Here is a 24,057-nt window from a genome sequence, read left to right as displayed (position 1 = left end):
GTCAGAGATACTTGAATTGTGTAATTGTTTTGGAAAATATCTTCTAGTACTTTTTGGGTTAGGACAGTTAATGTTTGAGAAATATCAACTGGCCTTTGGTATAATCTGTGGCTTAGTTAGGGTTTCTATTGCCATGGCAAAAACACATCAACCAAAAGAAAGTTGGGAGGAAAGGGTTTATTTGGCTCATACTTCCACATCACTGTTCATTACCAAAGGAAGTTCGGACAGGAACTTAAGCAGGGTAGGAACCTGGAGGCAGGAGCTGATGCAGAGGCCATGGAGGGGTGATCCCTACTGGCTTGCTTCATATGGATTGCTCAGTCTGCTTTCTTATAGAACCCAGGCAGGATCACCAGCCCAGGATGGCACCACCCACAATGGGCTGGGCCCTTCTCCCTTGATCACTAATTGTGAAAGTGCTTTACAGCTGGATCTCATGGAGGCATTTCCTCAACCGAGGCTCCTTTCTCTGGGATGACTCTAGCTTGTGTTAAGTTGACACACAAAACCAGCCAGTTCAATCTGATTAGTTGGAGCAAGCTAGAGCTCCCTGGATGGCCTGTGGCTTATGAATACTTTGTGAGAGGACCTGGTGTCTGAAACACTGTTCTAGCAGCAGTCATCAGAAGGCTTGGTGAGCATAGAAAAAAGCGTAGTCTGTAAGGAAGGAGGTCTTATATGGTGGAAATCTGGGTAAGGGCTGGAGAAGGCGTGTTCAAGTTGACAAAAAGAGTAGTGGGGAAGGCGTGTTCAAGTTGACAAAAAGAGTAGTGGTGTTTTGCCTGTTGTCTCGGCTTTAAACCTGTTCTTCTGTACTCTGTTCTGTGGTGACAGAGCTGGGACTTTGCAAACCAGACTCAGGGGTTCTCTCTTTATGGACTTCCTCTTAGGTTTTGACCACAGGAGGCAAGAGGCACAGCCAAAAAGCAGCAAAAGACAAGAAAGAAGTCATTTTTCTCTTCCTTGATATTAACGTCACTGCTCCAGATGTGGCACCTTCCCCCAGCAGTGGCATTTCACACCACTGTGGCAGTCTGCTCCAGCTCCTTTCCTATTTGCAGAACCTCAATGTGCCAACTCATGGTGCCAGAAGAGACCATGTGTGAACTGCCTCAAATGTCAAGCTCTAATTTCTCAGTGTCCCCTCCTCCCAGCGCTTCATTCTAATCTGTCCACTTTTGTTCTCCAAGGCTTAGGGTGGTAGCTAAGTTAGTCTTTCTCCCAGCTAGCCTTCCAAGAGCTGTGTGACCAATTCTTCATAATGACGCTTTTCAATTTCTGTTGAAATATTCAGGGTGGGGAGGGTGGTGTTTGTTTTTTTCTTACTAATTTTTTTTTTTTTGTGTGTGTGTGTGTGCAATGTGTATGGGTGTTTGGCCTGTACATATATTTACATAGCATTTGTTTGATGTTCGTTGGTCACAGAGGTCACAAGAGGGCATTGGATAATCTAGAACTGGAGTTCCAGATGTTTGTGAGCTGCCATGTGGAGGACTGGGAACCGAACCTGGGTCCTCTGGAAGAGCAGGCAGTGCTTTAAAACACAGAGCCATCTCTCCAGCTCCCCATCCTCCAGTTGAATTTCTTTAAAATATTTGTTATTTTTATTATTTCTGCATGTGTGTCTATCTGTCTGTCTGTCTGCCTGCCCCCTTCTCCCCCCACCTCTGTGTGTGTGTGTGTGTGTGTGTGTGTGTGTGTGTGTGTGCGCGCGTGTGTGTGTCTGTCCCATGGAGGCCAGAAGAGAGCATTGGAGCCTCTGGAGCTGGAGTTATAGGTGATTCTGAGCCACCCAACATGGGTTCTGGGGATGAACTTTTGTCCCCTGAGTGAGTAGCACTCTGGATGCATCTCTTTATACATTCCGGGTAATCCAGAAGTAGAGTGAACTCGAAAGAAAAGCATTCAGGAGTCTAGGCAACAGGTAGCCAAAGACTTACCAGGAGCAGCAGCACGAGTCTTCTACCTATCTTCCTTAATTGGGATAGAGACGGACATCTACCTTCATTCTCATTGGATGTTAGGAAACATACCAGAGGAGAGATTTGGAAGGAGTCTGATTGCACATTATATAAAGTTCACTTGTCACAGTTTAAGTAGTAAAGGGGAGTATACTGTGTTCTAAGGATTCAGTATTGCATGGATCCTTGGGCAAGCCTGCAGCTCCATCTTGGGAAGAGGGTAGGATTGAGAACTGGAAAACCACCAGAATCTTTGCTAACTAGTATCCTTTCCTTGCAGGTTACTTCATCCCTTCTCCTGGGGATTTCCTTCCTCTGTGTGACCCCATAGTCTAGATGATGCAGAGAATATTTCTGCCTATGGATTTAGGGTTGATCTCTCCTCTTTGAAAATGAGTACTGTGTAGGATTTTTTTTTTCTCTGCTTCATTTTCAAGTTATTATAAAACAACATCCAAAGAACAGCTTAGTTTAGATTTCAATTCATGGTCTCTTCAGTTATGACCCTGGAAGCAGAGATTCCCTACTGTGGGCATAGATTCGAGTGGTCCATGCCCTGCACGAGATCGAGAAAAGCGTCACTGTACACTGAGAAGACACTCAGGCATCAATCTTAGTAATGATGATGAAACTTGGAGTTTGAGTCAAGACCAGATTTCGATATCAGTGTTTGTTTCAGATTGATTCTAAAAAGAAATGGGGGAGAGAGAAGAACTGAGCCTCCAGAGAAGGATCCAGGGGCTGCAGTTTCAGTGAGCATGGGGGCTGAAGACTCAGGGCATACCCTCCTACCTTTCATCTCCCTTAGATCTCTCAAGAAAGCCCCAGATTTCCCCATGAACAATTTAACTCTCCCTCTAATCTTCAATCCATTGAAGAAATGAAGGCTGTCCATTGACTCAGCAACAATGTGAGCGCTCAGGGCTCTCCAGTGCTGCGGACACCCCACGGGATGACTGTCTCCAGACTCCATTCCTCTTCTATTAGTCAGGCTTCTCTATAGAAAGGCAACAGATATAATGACCCTGGATTAGTTAGAGTAGCTTTCAGGCTGTGGCCCAGTTGGTCTAACAGTGGCTAACTCTCCATGCAAAGGCCAAGAATCCATGAGCTGTTCAATCCACAAGGCTGAATGCTCAGCTGGTCTTTGGTCATTGGAACCCCAGAGAAGTAGGTCCTAATAACAGCGAAGGTACGCCTCAGCAGCAGGATGAAGGAAGTTGCCAGCAAAGTTGATGGCAAGTGGGCAAAGAGCAAGGGCTTCCTTCTTCCCTGTCCCTGGGTAGTCTGCCACCAGAACGTGTGGCCCAGATTTAGGGTGGGCCATCTGAACTTTAATAATACAATCAGGAAAAATCCTTCACAGGTGTGCCCAAGTGCGTTGGTTTAAGTCGATTCCAGATGTAGTCAAGTTGACAACAAGATGCCCCAAGATCATACCCCTGCCCCAAGCCACTCCCACAATTCCTCACTGGCCCCGGGGGTATACCTTGCTGGTTTTTCCTATTTACTTTGTTAGCACCAAATCTCTTCAGTGGTTCAAAAGAAAGCATTCTGTGCAACTAGGTTCTGTCTTGGACACGAAGGGTCTTGGAGAATACAGACTCCATCTGTAAGTGCAATGTCTGAGTCTTTCTAGAAGCATAGGGCCAGGAACTGACTAGGAATTTGAGTGCTGTTGATCATTCCACACTGGATTTGCACACAGGAAATTAACATCAATGCTATAAATTCTTTTCTGCTGCGAAGAACATTGTATAGTAGAAGCAAAGAGGTGGTGTTTGGGTGTAGCTCTGGACAACGGGATGGACTGACCTGCAAAGAGGAGGATGGTATAAAAATCTTTGAATTGAGATGCTGTAGAGAACAACATGGTTTTTATCACTTGTTCTTTTTTTTTTTTTTTTCCAGAGACAGGGTTTCGCTGTGTAGCCCTGGCTGTCCTGGAACTCACTCTGTAGACCAGGCTGACCTTGAACTCAGAAATCCACTTGCCTCTGCCTCCCACATGCTGGGTTTAAAGGCGTGCGCCACCACTGCCCACAACATGGTTTTTAATACTTATTTAGAAGCTCCCCCATCCAAGTGACAATCACAGATACTATCCCTGCATGCATCCCAGTGCCCTTAGGACCTAGACGAGGAGAGCCATGCAGATCTCTAAAGGTAAGCCTCAAAAAAGTAAAAATAATTTTGACCTTACAGACTTGCATCCAAGTCGATCAGTAGAGACTGTTGTTCCTCCCCCAACACACTTGGAAACCCCACCCAGGAAGAGAGGCAGCTAAAGGTCTTCACACTTCACCAAGAGGGCTATGGTTGTGTATGCAACGAGTGCGCCAGACTGTGACGGAGTCAGGAAGACTGTCCCTCAGACTCTATTTTGCTGTGACAGATAAATGTGTGAGATGCTGGGAGGTAGGTGTCGCTGAGTGCAGGATAAGGTACAAATGTCAGAAGGGAAGGAAATCGGGATACACATAAAGCCGACCATGAGTGTTGGTCAACAGCCAAGCTGTTGAAAAATGTTGTTCTCTGACAACATTTTAAAATAGGCTGGTCTCTTAGCCAAGGATAGTGCAGTGCTCCAGCCCTATAGCCAGAAGGAAGACCACATTTTTTTTTAGGATAAGGCTGCAAAGCAAGCTGTTCCAACACTTTTTGCAACCACCATTTTGTTCAGGAACCCACAGTCAAGTTAAGGTTCTGAGTCTCCTGGTTTTATTTTATTTCACCCTTCGTCTCTGGAGATTGGCTGGGAGAGAAAAGAAAGAGCAGAAGGCAGGGAAAGCAACTGGTGTGTCCATTAGAATCAGGTACCGTCTGGCCTAGAGGGTCCGGGAAGGCTTGCCATTGACACCCAATGGGCAGGGGGAATATTGAACCTCATAAGAACTAGACTGGACATAAACTCAGATGCTGCCCATTCCCTGGCCCAAACCTTCAAATGAGCTCCTGCTTCCCAGGCCCCCCTTTCCTCTTTTGTAACATGAGGATATTAATATCTGCACTGAGTACATATTGAGGCTGTCTGAGGATCGGATGAAGTCATGTCTGCGAAGGCACTCTTTAAACTGTCACATACTATACGCGGCATTGTTCTAAACAAAGGCGCAAAGGAGCCTTATTCTCACCGTCAGCCCCAACTTCTTCTGTACTCAACCCCACACAGCAGTCAGCAAACAGTCAATATGAAATTCTTTCTTGATTCGCTGCCCATTCTCTAGGAGGAGAGCTTGGGAAAAGAGACAGTGAGTGTTGGGTCTCAGGAGTGGAAAGGATGGGAAAGGAAATGAGCTTCCATGCGGATAACAGGTATCTCTGAAAGGCTAAGAAGGATTTCCCAAGGGCAATTTACTTATCTTTTCTATTCACCATGTAGACACACTTTCCTGTTAGCAAAGCATACGTGTGCACACACACATTCTAGCTCCATAAGGCATAGAGCTGGGTAGATTGGTATCTTGTACATTAGTTCCTCCTACACCACAGGGATGTCTGAGTAACAAAATCCTGTGTGCGTCATATGAAGGGATAAAAGGGAGGTTTTTAAAGGGTTGCCTGGCACATTGTGAGCACTTAATACATTTTGTTATATGTATTATATATTATAATATATAATCCATATTATATAGTAAAATATATAATCCACATTATATTACTATAGTATAATATATAATATGGATTGTATATTACATAATACTATATATTATATTCTATATATAATATACAATACTTAATTTATTATCTTATCAGATCCTCACAGCCCAGTAACTTATTATCTTATCAGATCCTCACAGCCCAGTAACTTGTCTCCTCATAGTGTTCTCTATTTTATGACTAGTTAAGAACTTGTACAAGGGGCTGGTGAGATGGCTCAGCAAGTAAGAGCACTGATTGCTTTTCCAATGGTCCTGAGTTCAAATCGCAGCAACCACATGGTGGCTCAGAACCACCTGTAATGAGATCTGACGTCCTCTTCTGGTGTGTCTGAAGACAGCTACAGTATACTTATTTATAATAAATAAATTAAAAAAAAAAAAACTTGTACAAGGTGTTGCTTCCCTCCCGGTATCTGAATTCAAATCATTTCCCATTAAGGAGAAGAACATCTGTGAGCACCCAGAGTTAAAGACTCAGGCGAGAAAGGGAACAATTTCACAGCTAGATCAATCTGTGAAGAACTTTACCTTAGGATAGACAGTATCCATGCTTTGATGTATACAGATCTATAGATAATCCTTAAGCCTGTACAAATTTGTTAACCATGAGCAAACTCCCCTGAGGAAACTGAAGCCAGTCAGTGTAGCTGCTTAGATATTTAGACCATCCTGCCTTTAAGAAAACCAGTATTCCCTTTGGTCTTTCTCACCTGACTCTACTGTATGCAATGTTCTCTGTTTCCATGTTGGCGGGGTATAAAGTTTTCCCAAGCTAGGCGTTGTCAGTCTTTACAAATTATTGGTATAGTTAAGAGTTTGGTGGTCTGCTTACTCTATCTACTATTTCCTGGTAATTGATTTCCTTGTGAGTGTGGACCCTTCAAGCAGGATTCCTAGTGCATTACCCATCGCCTGATTGCAAATGTGGATGATGAACATAAGAAGCATGCCTGATTGAAGAAGCAAATTCTTCACGCCTAGGCTCTAGAATCAGGCTTCCAATACTCATCTAGCCATGTTTAAGTGGAGTGAAGACGTATCCGTTTTACAACTAAGGTACAATTTGAGGGTTTCCACCTTTAAATATGTGTGGGAAGGAAACCCGTTGGTTTGCTGCAGGGGAGGGGAGGAAATGAATGCATGTAACAGAAAGAAAAAGAAGGCAGAGAGGAGCAGGGACTTGGCCACTGGCAGACATTTCCGTGAAACTCATTTCCTTTTAAGGATATCTTAAACACCCTTCGATTTTTGCAGCATCAGAGTGTCCGACCCTACGTAGTGCCAGGTGAAAAGCCACAGTTACCATGGTTACTTCAGTCTCAACACTCCTGTTTACCCAGATCTCAGATACAGGTAAGTTCTTGAAAAGTCATTTGTCATTTGCATGTTACCTTAGTTGGTGCTTTTGGGGGAGAGTGCCAGGGACTGAACCCAGGGTCTTGCCTATGGTTAGGCAAGTACTCTACCCTGACTTATACCCTCACCTGGACCACTGTATCCTCACCTTTCCACAGAGAGAGGTTCTATTTTTAGTAAGACCCTACTAATGGAATTCCGTATTGCTTCTCAGTTAATTCATTTTCAGTGTCAAAAAGCGCTCACAACTAAGATATATTACCTTCTACGGAATATGAATAATTCTGATGGCGATGACTCATGCTGCCCAGGCCAAACAAACCAGGGGGGTAAAATCTGCACACAAAAGGGTAATAAAGCATTATTTCTCCACATCTGTTCCCATAGCATTAGGAATTCCAGTGTTGCTCAAAAAACTGCTTAATGGTTTGCAAGTCCTCGGGAATTTTCTTTCGTGTTCCGTGAGTTGGTGCTCGTAGCTTTTGACTAACAGTTACCGTCTCTTTCCTTCCCTGTCCCTCAAGGACTCTCCAAATGCTAAAGAGGCCCAGCTCTCACTGCTCCACCTGAGAGCTCTTGGGAAACAGAGGCCCAAATCTCATTCCCTTTGTGACTGGCGAGTTGGTTCTGTGTTGAGAGCGCTTATTCTTCCAGAGGACTCAGGTTCAAATCCCAGCACGGTTCCAGGGGCCCAATCCCTGTCTTCTGATACCTGAGAGTGCCAGGCACACATGTGGTTCACAGGCAAACAGCTGGCAAAACATTCACGTGTATAAAAAAAAATCTTAAAAACAATTCCCCCCATGTGCTATATAAATGACTCTTAAGTATTTCAGTGAAATCTTACTTTTAGCTTTTCCTCGCGCTGGTTCTGGTAGCATCCAATTTTTAGAATTCGCAATGTGGCTCAAACCAACCTGAACAAGTAATTTAGGGTGATGTACTATTTGAATGACAGTCAGATCCTTTTTTTTTTCTTTTTCTTTCTTTTTTTCTCTCTCTCTCTGAGCTACTTCTTACCTTTGGCAAAGCTTGGCTGGGCTTACATTTCCTCATTGTGTGTGTGTGTGTGTGTGTGTGTGTGTGTTTGTATGTGTGTGTGTATGTGTGTTCATGCATATGCATGGGTATGTGTGAATGCTGGTATGGAGGCCAGAGGTTGATGTCTTGTTTCGTTCTCAATAACGCTTCACTTTTTTTTTTTTTTTTGAGATTGGGTCTTTCACTAAATCCGGGGCTTGCTGATTCAGCTAGGCTGGCTTGCCACTAAGCCCCAGGGATCCTTCTGTCTGCACAGGCCTTTCTGCATGCATATAGGCAGTTCCAGCTCTTTTCTTTTAAATATGGGTATAGGCATGCAAACTCAGTCTTCACACTCCTGTGGCAAGGACTTTACCTATCAGCCCAGTTCTCCCAGTCCTGGACTTGCCCCTTTCAAAGCCCCATCGGTTCTCCCTAGTCTGTCCACCCTTCCCCAGAAGTCCTTGTGGTCTGTACACAAACTCCTGACGGTGCTGTCCATCCATCCTCAGACAGATCCAGGGGATCTGGGTTTGGAAGGCAATGATGTTGGCTCAAGAATAATTATATACATAAGCAAGCAGTCTGGCTTATGGAGAAGCATCATATAGACTCTGATGTTAGAGGACCCGTATTGCCAGGTGCCTGCCTTTTATTAGGTTCTGTCTTTGCAAAGTGATTCCCTTGCTTCTCAGCTTTAATTCGTGACCTCGCCAAACATGGTTCATCCACCCCGGGGCGGCAGATTCTAAGCATAGGTCTTCGGCCAGACGTCCGTGGATGTCGCTGGCAAGCACACGGGGAAGCGTCTGACCAATGGTTTATAGATAGTTAGGACGCTGTGCTAATTATCTTGGCTTTGGTCATCCTCACACCTGATACCATATGCCCTACATTCCTTGAAGGATCCTCTCAGGAGAGTCATCTCTGTCCTTCCATTATCTTCGTAAAGATAACCTTCATTCTAGTTTCCTTCCCTCCGCTTGTATTTGCTGGCCTCGGTTGCCTGTGTGGTTGGCCCCGGCACAGCAGCCTCATTCCCAGTGCCTCCTCCATCATGGATCATGACTTTCACGGTAGCTTTCTAATTCTCTGGCGTGTGGTGGGCTTATGACCCTCGGGTGACTCACCACTGACGGTAGAGATCTTAATTTCGTGGCCAGCCCAACTGGGGCTTTCCATGTGTCACCAGCCTCCTGAGGGAAGCCAAGTGCCACACTCACTGAGGTATGCTGGACCTGCCCCCTAGAAGCTCCACCTCTCCCACTGCTCTTCTCTGAGGCTGCCTCCTCAAAGGCAGGCAGGGAAGAGTCTCAGTGATTGATTGTTCAGAAGCCCACAGGACGAGGTGTCATTGTGAGGAAGGAGGCTAGCTCTCAAAAGAAGGCTGTCTTCCTAGCTAACCTGGGCCATCTGCCTCCCCCTCCACTTACTGGCCCAGCTCACCCAGTGGTCACTCTCCACAAGGGAATCAGGGCTTCCAGGTCCCCAGGCTTCGTCAAGAGTGCTCCGGGCTCTGAAGAGTTAAGAGCAGAACCTGGGTGGGTGGACAGGATTATTAGCTATCATTTGGACAGCCCAGCAGGGGTTCCTCCCCTGTTGGCTACATATTACTTTCACATGATGTCTCTTTCACTCTGGCCACCACGGAAAGGAGGGTGGGGGGCAGGGAGATTAGAAGAGAATTAAAAAAATTTTTTTTTTTTAGAAAGTCCTTGTGTTTTCATTTAACAGCAGGAATCCAGGGTAGAAACAGACTCCAATTGAGGATTGAATTAAAAAAAAAAAAGTAGAAATTCTGGATGCTAAGAGCATCTAGGTTCTCCTCTCTCTCTCTCTCTCTCTCTCTCTCTCTCTCTCTCTCTCTCTCAGTGAGGGGAAGAGATTAAAACAAACTTTTTGGAGGAGGGCTCAGCGCTCAGCTCAGCTCAGCTCTCATGGCCAAAATACGAAAGATCAGCTCCATGTGTGTGACTCAACTGTCCAGGAAACGAGAATCACAAGAGACTCCAAACCTGGTGTTGTGCTTATATAGCTTCCAACTCAAGTAAGAAAAATGAGGTGGGGGGGAGTATCCCGCCATGGGAATCGTGTCTTAGACGCAGGGGAAAGGCACGGAGAGGCACGGGTGGCAAGAAGGCAGAAGGGAGCTGCATCTTTAAGTCTATGGTTAGACATATTTTTCTTCTATGAATGGGTTTTGCTGTAAATTATAGCTTTGCTCGTGGTCCCTTGGGTCAGAAAGAAAGTCTTTAAACAGAAAGCGGCTCTGATTGGTGACTTGCCTTCTTCCCTCCCCAACCCCCTTCCTAATTGAAAGCAAATGTGCAATATATTGGATGCTGGGATCCTTGGCGCAGGCCCAGGAATCCTCAGAATGTGAGGTTTCTCTCAAAGGCATCTTGCATCAGCCTGTGGATGTATGCCTACCACGGGGCTCCTTCACCGGCAAAGTGGAAAAAGAAGTGGTTCACGAGAAATTCTTCTTTTGGGTTGGGGAACCTACTGGATTATAACCGTTTTCTTCTTTTCAAACCTGGGCGTCCCTGGACTGGAAGTAAGTGATGTGGCTCTTTCCTCCCTCCTCCCCCCCTTTCATTTTTTCTTTTCTAAAAATGAAAGTTCTAAGTGGACTTCTCTTGGTGTGTCAGGAAAAGTTTTAAAAAGCGGCAGAGGGCAGTTTGAATCAGGGACAGAAGGGCAGGGAGCTGGGCTCTCCAAGACTCAGGACCAAGGCAGATCTCATGTTCTGGGGTCTGGATTTGTGTCAGGGAGGGAAGACTAGGCGCCAATAACCAAAGAAGGCCGAAGCGAAGTTACAGGACTCCATAGCAGCTGCACGGTACAATAAACAGTTTTAGCGGAGTTGGAAATGTTGGCAGGCAAGACAGGCCGATCGCAGAGTCGGGCTGCTGGAGAGAGGCGAGCCAGGAGCTGTGTCTTCAGGTTTTGAGTGGTGGTGTTTGAGGGACCTGAGTTTTGGTGAGAACACGGCCCGGAACCTTTTGTGATTTAATTGTGGGAAGGGCGACTGTGGCTGAGGGCTTGGGATGAGGGGTGGCTTCAGCTTTGGTCTTGGGTGGCTGGGCGGGAAGGCCGGCTGCCTGGAGAGTTTGTAGTAGGTGACACGAAGAAGCAATCACTTCCCAGACTCCTTCTCCCTGGAGCTAGGTGCTTTTCTTTTTGTTATCAGAAGGCCCAGGTTGTTTGCAGTTGGGATCCAGAGTTCTGGCCTATCCATCTAAGGGACAGCGTTCTCTCCAAGTGGCATAGTACTCAGGTCAGCCATTTGAAGCGAGTCTCAAGGACTCAAGGCAGCCCGGCCTTTAGCACCATCTTAACTGGTCGCATCCTTCCCTAGTCGCCTCGGGCGGAGTCTGGAAAAGGGGGTCTTTGCAATCGCCGCTGCCGCTTCTAACGCTTTCATTACACAGACTGGAGACTCCATAGCACGGCCCTAGTGCCTTTGGCACTCCACACTTCTGCCTCCAGGCTTATTTTTTTAAGATTTAGAAGAGACAATGGGGCAAGTCATCTCAAGACTGTTTATCAGCAATTAAAAAGATGGTAGAAGCGGCTCATCAGCTGGTGGCCTTTGTGTGTGTGTGTGTTGGTGTACGCGTGTGCACGTGTGTGTGTGTGCGCGCATGTGTGTGTGCAAAATGAAACAAAAAAAAAATTCACATTTGAGTCCTTGCTCTGACCAGCCTCCAGACATTTACCTGTTATTTGATTGATTGTCCACAGTTCTGGAAGGCATCATTCCTGTCTTATTGGAAAAGGTTTTAAGGCAGAGAAGTGGAATTAATTGTTCAAGGAAGCACAACTAAATGCGCTTAAAAGTTGTTACATCCGGAGTCCAGTGCTGCGACTCGCCGCGGGCAGTTCTCCTGTCTCCCACTCTGCATGTGGGCTTGCTTCCTTTTGGAATTAAACTCCATGTTTCACTGGGTGACCAGGAGGTACCCAGGCCAGCCTAAGGGAACAGTTTGCATCTGAGCTCAGAGAAACCCTTGCCCAGGTATCAGATGGAGGTTAAGTTCCAGGTACTGGATTATCTGTTTAGCTTTGTGATGCAGAGAACCTGGGACTTTTAGAGTTGGTAGACCCAGGTTAGGTTCTGTCTCTACTTTTTCCTGCTTTCTGCACTTTAGCCTCTGTGTTCACTACCTGGACATAAGAATACTCGTGAGTTTTACTGTTTTAGACTCGGACATGAATGCATTCTGGAGGCTAAGAAGGGCTTCATTAGGTCAGCTCTTATGGTTGTAATGAAATGGGACTGAATGTCCTGGGAATCGGCCTTTGTCAGGCTGGGTCTGGCAGTTGGTGCAGACCCGTGAGACGGTGTGCAAAGCTCTGAAATGGGATTGGAGCTCTATCTTCACTCCCATCTCTTTGTGTGGTGTGTGCATACATGCACACATGTGTGTACAGGCGCAAATGTGCAGGTGTGTTTGTGTATGTGGAGACCAGAGGTCAGCCTCGGGTCTCATTCCTGAGGAGCCAACTCCCTTGTTTTTTTGTTTTTGTTTTTGTTTTTGTTTTTTTTGAGATAGGATCCCTTGGTGACTCACTCAGTAGGCTAGGCTGACTAGCCCCTGGGCTCCAGGGACCCTCCTGTCTTGGCCTCTGTGCTGTTGGATTCTGAGTGTAGGCCTTCACCAGACATTTTACTGTGCATTTCAGTAGACTGACCTCAGGTTCTCATGCTTAGGTCTGGTTTGTCCAAAGTGGAGCAGGATGAAGGTCCATAGGTTACGCTAAGCGTCTCTGGATCTGTACTGTCTCTGAATGAGCAAGGTTTAATCAGGAGGAGCTTTGTAGCCAGCTGAGGACAGGTTCTGAGCCCAGGAACATATTCTCACTGGCAAGTGCATCTCCCTTCATCTTCTCCATGTCACATGGCCTGCTCTGTGCCTGCAGTCAGAAAACTTGCAGTGCTCCTGAAGTAGGAGTTGAAGGCTAGCCTGTGGACGCCTCTGCCTCTGCTTCTGCTTAAGATCCAGTTGCTTCTATAAGTGTCACAAATCTGAGAAGTTGAGAAGGTGTTTCTAGGATCCTAGGATCAACAGCCTTCCTGTCCAAGGGCAAAGCAGAAGCATTATCCAGAGAAAGTCCCTCATTGCCTCTCCTCCATAGCCTCCCTACACTCCTTTCTTCCAGCCTTACACAGTCACTTCCCGGAATGGGAGCCATTTGGATCTGTATTTCCCATAGGGAATTTTCGTTCTAACCTTTCCACACAATAGCATTTTTAACAGATGTTCTAATAAAGTCAGAGTGCTTCCTGCCTATCCATGCCATGCCACATACATTTATCTCTAATTCAGACATCCATCTCAACTTCCTTTGGAAGATGTACCTTCTGGTATTCTATAGCACCTCAAACACATAAGCCAAACCAAGGCCCAGCTAACCATGGATTACCATGACATGCTCGCGTGTGCTGGCTCACATCAATGCGGACTTGTCTGCAGTACAGACACACTGGATTCTTTATGTGCTTGGCCTGCTGACAGCTGTACAACATATGAATTGGTCGACTCTTTCCCCACCAGGCCATGAGTGTGTCCAATATTCCCAGGCGTCCCAGAGTTGCTCTGAATTCAGCCACGGGATTAAAATCTTCCCAGGGTGTCCTTGCAGCTGAGAAGGTGATGTTGGAATAGACTGGCTCAGCAGTAATTCAGAACCCCAGGTAGGCCTTAAGGACAAAGGTGGAAAATGAGAGTGGGTAGTTTGTCACCCAGGTCATTCTAATGTGAGGCAGAGATAAGTATTTATGCTGGCATGAGTCTAAGGCATTTCAGTTCAATTATGTTTAATCTTTTTTTTTTTAAGAAAATAACAGCTCAACAAAGACATCTAGATAACTGTCCAGTGATATTTACTGGAACTCCAATGACCGGATGGTGAAACTAAGGGACTTTCAGCTGTCCTTCTTATTCATCGTTTTTGCCTACGTTTGAATATATTACAATCAAGGCTGCATGCTTTATAAATAATTTGGTTATAAACAATTCTGTTATTTTGATGCCCGTTCTAAACTTTGTATTCTGTTCTTAAATGTCTTACATGGAACCGTTGAACGTTTCCAACTTTCTGTAATTCTTCAGAGATGCGGAATGCTGTCATTTGACATACTGTGTACATGCTAGCCGGACTCTCACTTTGTTGTGTAAACACAGGGGAAGGGCAGCATTGAGTATTTTCCTGGCCTGGAAGATGAATGTACAAATAAAGATGTTGCAAAGATGAGTTTAGACTGTTCCCACAAGGCTGCGCTTCTATGGCTCTTCTGGAAGCTAAGCTCTGTTGACAGTACATTTTTGTCACTGTGTTTCAAGCCTTGCCTTCCATCTTTGATGAGCCCTTTAAACTTGCCACTCAGAGGTTAATGCGGCCTGGTGTGTCTCTACAGTGTGAGACTGGCAGGAGGGAGGGGCATGTGCTGAGAAGAGCTTGCCAGGTGGTTGTCTTGTCATATTATGAAGCTTTGGTCTCAACACTATGATTTTCCCACGCCTTACCTGGGAAGTCTTATCTTGCTCATCCACTTTTGTTCTCATTGAGGAGCGGGTCAGATAAAGTAGCGGAAGCTGGAAAGCATTGTTTCTACAATGATGGTGAGTGGGGATGCTCTTTGGTTTCTTTCATAGGAAGCTGTCCAGTAAAATTTGCTGAAGATTTGTTTAGGGTCTTTTGTAAAGACTTAAAAATAACCCTAATATTTGTGTGTGTGTGTGTGTGTATACAGTGTATGTCTACAGTGTGTGTACAGTATGTGTGTACAGTGTGTGCAGTGTATGTATGCATGTATACAGTGTGTACAGTGTGTATGTGTACTGTGTGTGTATGTGTGTACATGTCTGTATAATATAAACACTGAGACCAGAAGAGGTCATTGAATCCCCTGGAGCTGGAGTTACAGGCAGTAATGCACTGCCTGATGTAGGTGCTGGGAACTGAACTCAGGTCCTCTGTAAGAACAGCAAGTGTTCTTAACCACTGAGCCACCTCTCCAGCCTCCATGTTTAGAGTCTTAATGGCATAGGAAACTGGAATAAATGGCGATGGGAGATGGAGTAATCTAGCGCTTTTTAATTTTTCTTTTTAAATGGAGAATATTAGGAATTTATAAAACATGAAACAGATAATCTCTGAATTATCTTGTCCGAGGCAAAAAGCTTCTCATTAGCCTTTTCTTCCCAAATAGTGTCATTTTCAAAAGCCACGGGTGTATTTTATGAAAATGTTAATTAATGTATAAAAAGCATATTCCTACCTATTATAAATTGTATAGCATTGGTATCATCTACCCTAATTTTCTTTTTCTCTGTTGATTTAGTAACTCTTCAGCAAATATTTATTTGGTATCTACCCTCTCAGTTCTACGTTTTAGTGGTTATAATAATTTGTTTTTCTTTCTTTCTTTCTTTCTTTTGTTCTTTCTTTCTTTTTCTCTCTCTCTCTCTTTCCCTCCCTCCCTCCTCCCCCCTCTCTCTTTCTATATGTATGTCCGTATTCATGTGTGGGTAAATATCTCTCTCCTCAAGTAGGCTAGCCTGGCCAGCCAGTGAGCCCTAGAGGTCTGCCTGTCTCTTCCTCCCCAGGACTGAGAATTGCAAGCACATACAATCATGCCAGTCTCTCTTTTTAAAAGAAGGATTCTGGGCCATTCGACTTAGGTCATTATGCTTGTGCAGGGAGCACTGTGCCAACTGGGCCATCAACGCTGCCTGGTCCCTCCTGTCTTTAGACAGCCATTGCTTTAGGCTCTGGGCCATCAACACTGCCTGGTCCCTCATGTCTTTAGACAGCCATTGCTTTAGGCTCTGGGGCATATCACCTGTATTTGGACAAAAGCTGATTTGGAAAATTGTTATTCAGGGTTAGGTAATAAGATTTTGTGCTTTCAGGTTTGCTGAAGAATGATTAAATAATTCAGCAATAGTTATTCAGAAATGGTTCCCGCACGTGATAGGAGAGCCAGATGTGTTACAAAAAGACTGAAAGGTTTGTGTTTTATTTTTCACAATTTCCTTCAAAAATTAATAGGCTTTATATTTTATAGCAACTTTAGCTCTACAGAGTAATTGAGAACAGAATATCAAGTTCTCCTAACCCTCCATTCTCCACTTGGTTGCCCTGCTGGCAACATCTTGCATTGGTATTTTTTATTTTTACCAACCATTCAATATGTACTTATTACACATTTCATGTTCTCTGTTAGTTATTACAGAAGGATAAAAGAAATAAATGACATTTATTTCTTTCGAGCCATGTGTAATGATACGTGTTCAAAGTTTAAAGTCCTGTTTATTTAAACAGCTGCTGTGCCCTTAGTTCTTGCCTGGCAGTGCTAGGGCTGGCACATTGTAGGTATCTACTAATGCTCGTTATCAACAGATGAAGGATCTAGACGTCAAAGATAATCTGTCTTTAGGATGTAGGAGACACAGACACACTCAGCAGTGACAGAAGAAAATCTCAAAAGCAATACAGAGCAGTGCCTAAGCTACACAAGCAAATCACTACCCATAGGGCCAGCGCCTTGGCTGGTGGCGGGCTGAGCAGGAGCATGGGGAGTGCTGGGCTCCTCATCATCCTTATTGATTGTGCTGTCTCCATCAGCATCAAGTCATGCTTATTATTCCACGTCTGCACCAAAGACTGAAAATAAACCACACAGTTCATGGCAAGTCAAGAGAAGGTGTGTGTGTGTGTGTGATTTTATGTGTGCATGATAGTACGTGTGTGATTGTGTGTGATTGTATGTGTATATGTGTATGTGTGGATTGTGTGTATGTGTGATTGTGTGTAATTTTGTGTGTGATTATGTGTATATGTGTATGATTGTGTGTGTAATTGTATGTGTGATTGTATATATATGTGATTGTGTATATGTGTGACTGTATGTGTGTGATTATGCATGTGTGTGATTGTGTGTGTGTGTGATTTTGTGTGTGTGAGATTGTGTGTATGTGCCATTATGTACGTGTGTGATTGTATGTGTGATTCTGGAAGATTTAAAGCACCATCACTCCAATATGCGCCCTTCACATTGCTTACCGGGAGTAAAATGAACTAGGACTTTGGTTTGTAAAAGGAACTCACACCCTGCCTGTCCTCATGGGAGCTGCAGCTAAATGCTTTGCCATCCTGTAGCTTCACAGAAGCTAAGAGAACTTAGAGGGTACGTCAGGGTTGCAAAGATCCTTACAGGGCACCAGCCAATATAATGAACTGAGGATGGAAATTAAATTCTCTCAAGAAGCATTAACTCTCATGGGTGACCAGGTGCAGCTCTGCCTGCTTGCTCATTGTTGAGTCAGACTTTGACTCTGTAACCCAGGCTAGCCTAGCCTGGAACTTAACTATATAGATTAGGTGTGCACTGCCACACCTGGCTCAGACACTTTTCTAATCTTAGGATGTGTGGATCATATAGCTTTAACATTAAGAAGGTGATGATAATGTAAAAATAGCATGGGAAGACATTAAAGAGAAATAGAGATGGCTGCTCGCTAGCCTTGGTCGAGTCATGATGTACCCTTTCTACAGAAACGAATTGCCTTCCTAAGTTAAGAAAATTTCAATTCCCAACCCAAGCCCTAGCAAGTTATTTTGCGGACTTAAGTATTGTGATATAATAATAGCCGGGAGTTATTTTTATTTCAAAATAAATTGATAAACTGAAGGTGACGCTTATGGTGGAGTCCTGAGTGTGTGGTAGTATAGATCAGTATCCTGGCAATAGGAAGGCTGAGGCAGGAGGATCCTGTTCAAGGCCAACATATAGTGATACTCTGCTTCATTAAAATAATGTTTATGGGAGAATCAGAATAGCCAGCCGAGCTGACTCTTTATTGCTAAAGGAATGTGGTTGGAGAGGTGGTACCTGATGATTAGGGTTCTCTATGAAGCTACAGTACTAGCAAAGGGCAGATGAATCGTTGTGTGTAATAGTATGGAGAGCCCTAATAAACCAACACAAATGCATCCAGAGAGTCTTGGACAACGGAGGAAGAGCCATACAGCAAAGACAAGGAAGTCTTTTTCCTTAGCAAGCACAATGAATCTACACAACCACTGCCATCCTTCACAAAAGTCAACAAGAGTCTCTCAGACCCAACTGCACATCTGAAACTACAAGAAGGAGATAGTGGATAAGCTACACATCATTAAAATCAATAACTTCCTTCTTGCTAAAGACAATGTCAAGATAGATGTGGATATCAGCCACAGATTAGGGGAGAAAATGTTTGCAAAAGGCATGATCTAAGAAACACAAAGAAAAGAAACATTCAGCAGTGAAGCAAACAGACAGCTGCTTATAAAAAGGATGAAGTACTTGAACTACACACTTCAAGAGAGACGGAGGGCAGGTGAGCAGGTGAGAAGGCATTCAAGTGCACAGACCATGAAGGAATTAGGTTAGGTTCACGTCATACACACACACACACACATACACACACACACACACACACACACACACCTGTAAAGCTACATATACTTTCACTGTAGGTTGTAGCATGTCCACACTCTAATTTTTGCTTAAATAAATTGAGAGACGGTGATCACACAAAACTGCATATTAATTTTCACAGTAGCTTTATTTATCATTGTCCAAATCTGAGGTAGCCAAGATATCCTCCGGTAGAAGTGGCATGTACCTGGGTGGGGAGCCACACTGATAGCATCAGAGGCGAAAGGCAGCTTGAGGGCAGGCAGCGTATGAGGAACATCCCCAGTGTTCGCTCAGTTTCTCTGTAACCTAGAACTAAGAATACATTTCTCTTCCAAGCCAATAAGTACTAACACTACGATTCTATCTTTAGCTCTTTCTTATCTGAAGGAAAGTATTGTGATATAATAATAGCTGGGAGTTATTTTTATTTCAAAATAAATTGATTATGTGTCTCCGATAACATCATTGTAACACACTTGCATTTTAAAATTGAATATCATTATTTTACTTAATAAAGCTATGTGAAACAGAAACTTTAAAGATTATTGATTCATCAAAAGTATTCAAGCACTCCAGGGGATATTTGATAAGATAAGAATCTTCTTGTCACATGACAACTATTACTTAAACAGCCATTATTTGCATTATTTTAGCTATAACAACAGACAGATAATCTCACTTAATATCATCTTATAGTTGAAAGTGTAGTAGACCAAGGGTAAATAGGCTACAATTCAGATTTTAACTTTGCAAACTTTTAACAGTGAGACTATGTACAACTATTTGTCACAATCTTTGCTCTTAAAATGTTCTTTTATGGGCTGGCAGGATGGCTCTGCATGGGAAGCTGTTTGTTGCCAAAACAGACCACTAGCGTTAGTTCCCTGTGGACCCTCCCAAGTGAAGGGAAAGAACCGACTCTCTCCGGTTGCCTCTGACCACCACACATGTGCTGTGGCCCACATATGTGCACATATAGACACAAGCATACCCACAATAAATAAGTAGATGTAAAAACATAATGTTCATATCTATAAAGAACATTACAAAATCTCGACATTTTCCAGTTTGGTTCTGCTAATCGCTCTCTGGAACCAGTATCCATACCCAGAGTCACTCCACAGTAAAACCATGAGTCACGTGGGCTACTCTCTGGATAGCCCTGCCCCTCAGCTAAAAAGTTCTCTCCTTAAAATGCAAGCTCCAGTGTCAGATTGTCCATGTAGCTCAGTCATTCATATATATATATATATATATATGTATATATATATATGTATATATGTATATATAAAATTATTTACTTACTTCTGGACTGAAGCTTCCTCTCCCCTCCTCTCCTCCCAGCTAACTCTCCTCTCCTTGTCCTCTGAAAAGGGGAGACCTCCCATAGATATCAGCTAGCCTTGGCATATGAAGTTGCAGTAAGACCAGGCACATCAAATCTTCCTCTATGGATGTTAGAAAGGGACCCAAATCCAAAGGCAATGTAGTCAGAGACAGATCCCGCTTTAGGAGTCCCCCATGAAGACACAGCTGCACAACTATTACATGTATGTAGCTGAGATCTTATTTATTGGAATTCCAAGGATTTTATTTTTCCTCTAATTTTTGTCAGGATCATCCAGTTGAGCAAGGACCATACGTATCTTAGGTGGTCTCTGTAAATCACTCTTTGCAAAAACCCATAAACGAGTTCTTAACTGGCTCCTTAAAATAGGCTTTTTATATGCCTACCACAGTTCTGACCTGTTGGGACATTTCTTAAACAGGAGGGATGCAGGCCTCCTAATTCTGCTTTATAGAACATAAAAGAATTCAATGTCTGTTTGTTGCCTATGCTGCAGATCAGGAGTCAGGTCCTGTGGAAATGAATTCAGCGTTGAGCATGCTGTAGGGAGCTCTGGGTTCAAATTCTATTTCTTATAAACTGTAGCAATTGAAGAAAGATCCTGGTGTCTTTGTGAATATTTTAAAATTATTATATTATAAAATATTAAAACAATATTATGTTTTAATGAAGAGAGACAGAACCTTCTCATAGGTCAACAGAAGAGTAGATGTGGTTCTCAAGAAGTATTTTGTTAGGACTGTCCATTTGCCATCACTACATGAATACTATGCGAATCTAGTTTATAAGAAACAATTCAGCTTTTCAGGTGATCAGCTATTAATGTGTTATTAATACATGTATAAATCTGGGGCTGGATAGATGGCTGGATAGTGGACATGAGTTCAGTTATTAGTACTCATATGGCAGCCCACAAGCATAGGTAACTCCAGTTCTGGGGCTTCCAACGCTCTATTCTGGCCTCTGTGGGCACCAAGGTCTCGCATGGTGTATATACACACAGGCAGGCAAACACTCATGCAGATATGATTAAAAATTTTAAAATAGGTTTGAAATGTATAAATATGAAACTAGGACACTTCCAGTACTTATAGCTCATAGACAACTATAAATCTAAAATAAATTTATTAGTGCAAGCTAAAGTCAATTTATTGGTGAAATCAAATAATTAGTGAAATCAGATTCAAGTAAGAGCCTGGTTGTAATGTGACAGATGACGGGGGCTCTGTTTGAATTCATCATGAGTGAGGAAGTGAGTGGCTGGAACTGAATAGCTTTTTACTTGTAACTTGGGTTTACTGTTTAAATATATTAATACTTATGCAGAGAAGGCTTGCTCATGTAGGCCCATTGAATAAACTGTCTTAGCCTCGAGGGTTTATAAACTCAGAAAACTTGGATCTCAACCAAAATGCAGTAGCAGTTAATCATCAAGTGTTAGTTTTAAAGGATATCACTTGACCACTTACTAAATTGCTGTATTAATTATTCTTCTCATTTCTGTGACCAAATACCCACGCCCCCAAAAAAATCTCAAAGAAAGGGCTCATTTTTGCTCACAGTTAGTGGATATGGAGCATCATAGCAGAGGGCAGGGCAGGCATGGTGGGGAGTGTGGCTCCGTGGTCGGTGCAGGAGTGTGAGGCAGCTACTGTGGACACTGGATCCACAGCTGGTCATCTGCTTATTCCATTTTTCTTTTTAAATTCAGTCCGGGACCTCAGTCTATGGGATAGCCATGCCCATCTTCAAGGTAAGGTTTTCCTCCTTGGTAAATTCTTCCTGGACACTTTTTCATGGGAAGGTCTGCAGTATATCTTCTGGGAGATTCCAATGACCATTAAGAAAAAGAATCACAATTGCTTACTCACATGAAGACAAGGTTAACATCGTGGTGACTTTAAAACTGGTACCGAAAGTGCATTTAACCCCATTACTAATAGACACCAGACAAAATCATTCTACTGTGTGTGTTGTGTTTCTGCCCTCGCTCTCGCTCTCTGCTTATAAGCTAGTACACGCTGCCATGTAGGATGTCAGATTTCAAAGCTCGCATCTGCCTCATGCCCAGCAGAGACTCAGTTTCCCCACCACTTCTTCTCTTTACAGATTGGTTTGATCTGGCTTTTGTTTGATGTTTATACAATTGTAAACATAAATGAAACCCTAGGTGCTAAGACTGAACGGATGCCACCACCTAGCTACCTCTTATACTAAAAAGTCAAGCTAGAGAATTGAAGATATAGTAATTTTACAAATTCTAGGAATCTCGTGGTCTTCAAGAATACATTGACAACAACCTATTACAAGAAAACTAATATAGGGCTCTGTAATGACTAGTCCCTGTCAACCTGACACAAGCTGGCCATCTGGGAAGAAGGAACCTCCACTGGGAAAAAAAAAAATGTTTTCATCACGGTGTCTCGGAAGAATGTCTGTGCAGAATTTTCTTGATTCTTTATTGACATGGGAGGGCCCAGCACACTGTGGGTGGTGCCACCATTGGGTGCCACCATTGGGTGGGTAGTCCTACGTTGTATAAGAAAGCAGGGTGAGCAGGCCATAGAGAGAAAGCAAGCCTGAAAGCAGCATTCCTTCATGGCCTCAGGATCAGTGACTGCTTCGCTGCTCCTGCCTTGAGTTCTTACCCAGCCTTCCCTCAGGGATGGGGCATGAACTCTAAGCTAAGCAAACCCTTTCCTCTCCAAGTTGCTTTTGGCTATTGCTTTATCCTAGCAGCAGAAAAGCAAAATAGGATGGGCTTGGGACGTTCCGGGAAGCCTTTTTTTGATCTTCTTTCGAGTCTCATTAATAATTAGTCAGTGCTGCTAATAATTGATTAGTGCTGTTGCGCATTGAGGTTAATTCAAGCACTTCCCATAAAGAGTCTCTCGGAAACCGAGGGGGATGGCAAGATGGGGACTTCTGTTTTGCCTTGGGACATAGGACTCTTAGAAAAAGTCAGGCACATGATGTGCAAGTAGCTTATGTAGAATTTGAACCTGTCTTTTTCTCACGGCATTATACAGATGTCGCCAACTACTTATCCTCTGGATGCCTTCCTTATGCACTGCGAGTCTTTCATTACGTGGGGGTGCATGCATATCCATGTGCGTATGAGCATGTGGATGCCAGAGGTTAGCCTTAGGTGTCCTTTTTCAAGAGCCATTAGTTTTCTTGAGATAGCTTCTTCTTTCACTGGCCTAGAGTTCACCAAGCCGATGAGGCTGGATGGCCCAAGAGCCCCAGGATTCCACCTGCCTCCACTTCCTCAGCACTGGGATTACAAGTGCGCACAGCGGACCTTTTTTTTTTTTTTTTTTTTAACATGGATCTTGAACACTGAACTTAGGTCCTGCTTGTGTGGCAAACGATTTATTGGCTAAGCCGCACTCCCATTCCTAAGCCCAGCTGTTTTACAATTAACCCTAAACGTTTTCCTTTTTTTTTTTTTTCTTTTTAAAACTAGGCCAGTCTTTCATCTGGCTTTCAAACTCCAATATGCTTCACAATCACCCGGAATGCTTTAAAAAAAAAAAAAAAATAGCAGGCTTTGCTCCAGCCAATGAATAGGAAATTTCCACCCAGTGTCCAGGGGGCCACTATTTGTTTTTAGCAGTCTCCTTAAGGCGGGTCCACACACACTCGGAGTAAAACGACTGCATTTGACTGCAGATGACTCAAGTACCAGGGTGGGTTTGTTCCTTTGCTTGTTTGTTTTGTAGTTGTTGTTAAAAAAAGAATCTACACTTGTCTATTAACATGCTGATTACAAAATGATAGTGATACAATTAAAAGAACGAAGGAAGGAAATAGCGCTTGCCAAGAGGGAGAGTCTTGCTGGGATGAATTTTGTTGACCAGCCTCTTTGGACTGTTTAGAGACACGCTACCTGACACACCCTGTCTAGACCCTCCCCCCTGGAGTGTAGCAAGAAGCTGGTGGAGAAATGGCAGAAAGCTCTGCTCTCTCTTTAGGAAAGTTAGTGGAATTCCCTGGGTCCTCTAAGAGGAGATAGAATATTTTTTTTCTCCTCACTATTTTCAAAGACTAAGGTGAATTTAACTATAAATATCTCTTCTAAATGCCTTTGCGTTCTCAAAAGAAGTTAGTGTTCCTAGGTTTTGACTTGAAGTGTTGTAGGCTTTAAAAGTTGCGCGCTTAACTTTTACTCATGAGACAAATGTGGACCCTTTCTTTTGTCCGCCAAGAGAAATTTCTGGATACCTTCTA

General features: G+C 43.7%; 1 protein-coding gene across 3 annotated transcripts in view; it reads left to right on the top strand.

The window, feature by feature from the left end:
• The first annotated feature begins 9,961 nt into the window (after nucleotides 1-9,961).
• The window catches only part of Ddr2 (discoidin domain receptor tyrosine kinase 2), a 133,080-nt gene continuing 118,984 nt past the window's right edge, over nucleotides 9,962-24,057 (top strand). Inside the window, exon 1 of one of the 3 annotated variants that reach the window (XM_031388712.1) lies at nucleotides 9,962-10,049. The gene's annotated coding sequence lies outside the window, so the exon portion shown is untranslated. Of the gene's footprint in view, nucleotides 10,050-10,387; nucleotides 10,560-10,878; nucleotides 10,985-24,057 lie in introns of those variants that run through there. The other 2 variants (XM_031388704.1, XM_031388720.1) reach the window with 2 other exon arrangements.

Source organism: Mastomys coucha, unplaced genomic scaffold, assembly GCF_008632895.1.
Source record: "Mastomys coucha isolate ucsf_1 unplaced genomic scaffold, UCSF_Mcou_1 pScaffold1, whole genome shotgun sequence".
NCBI lineage: Eukaryota > Metazoa > Chordata > Mammalia > Rodentia > Muridae > Mastomys > Mastomys coucha.
Note: the sequence above shows the minus strand (reverse complement) of the source record. Positions and strands in the feature narration are given on the sequence as shown.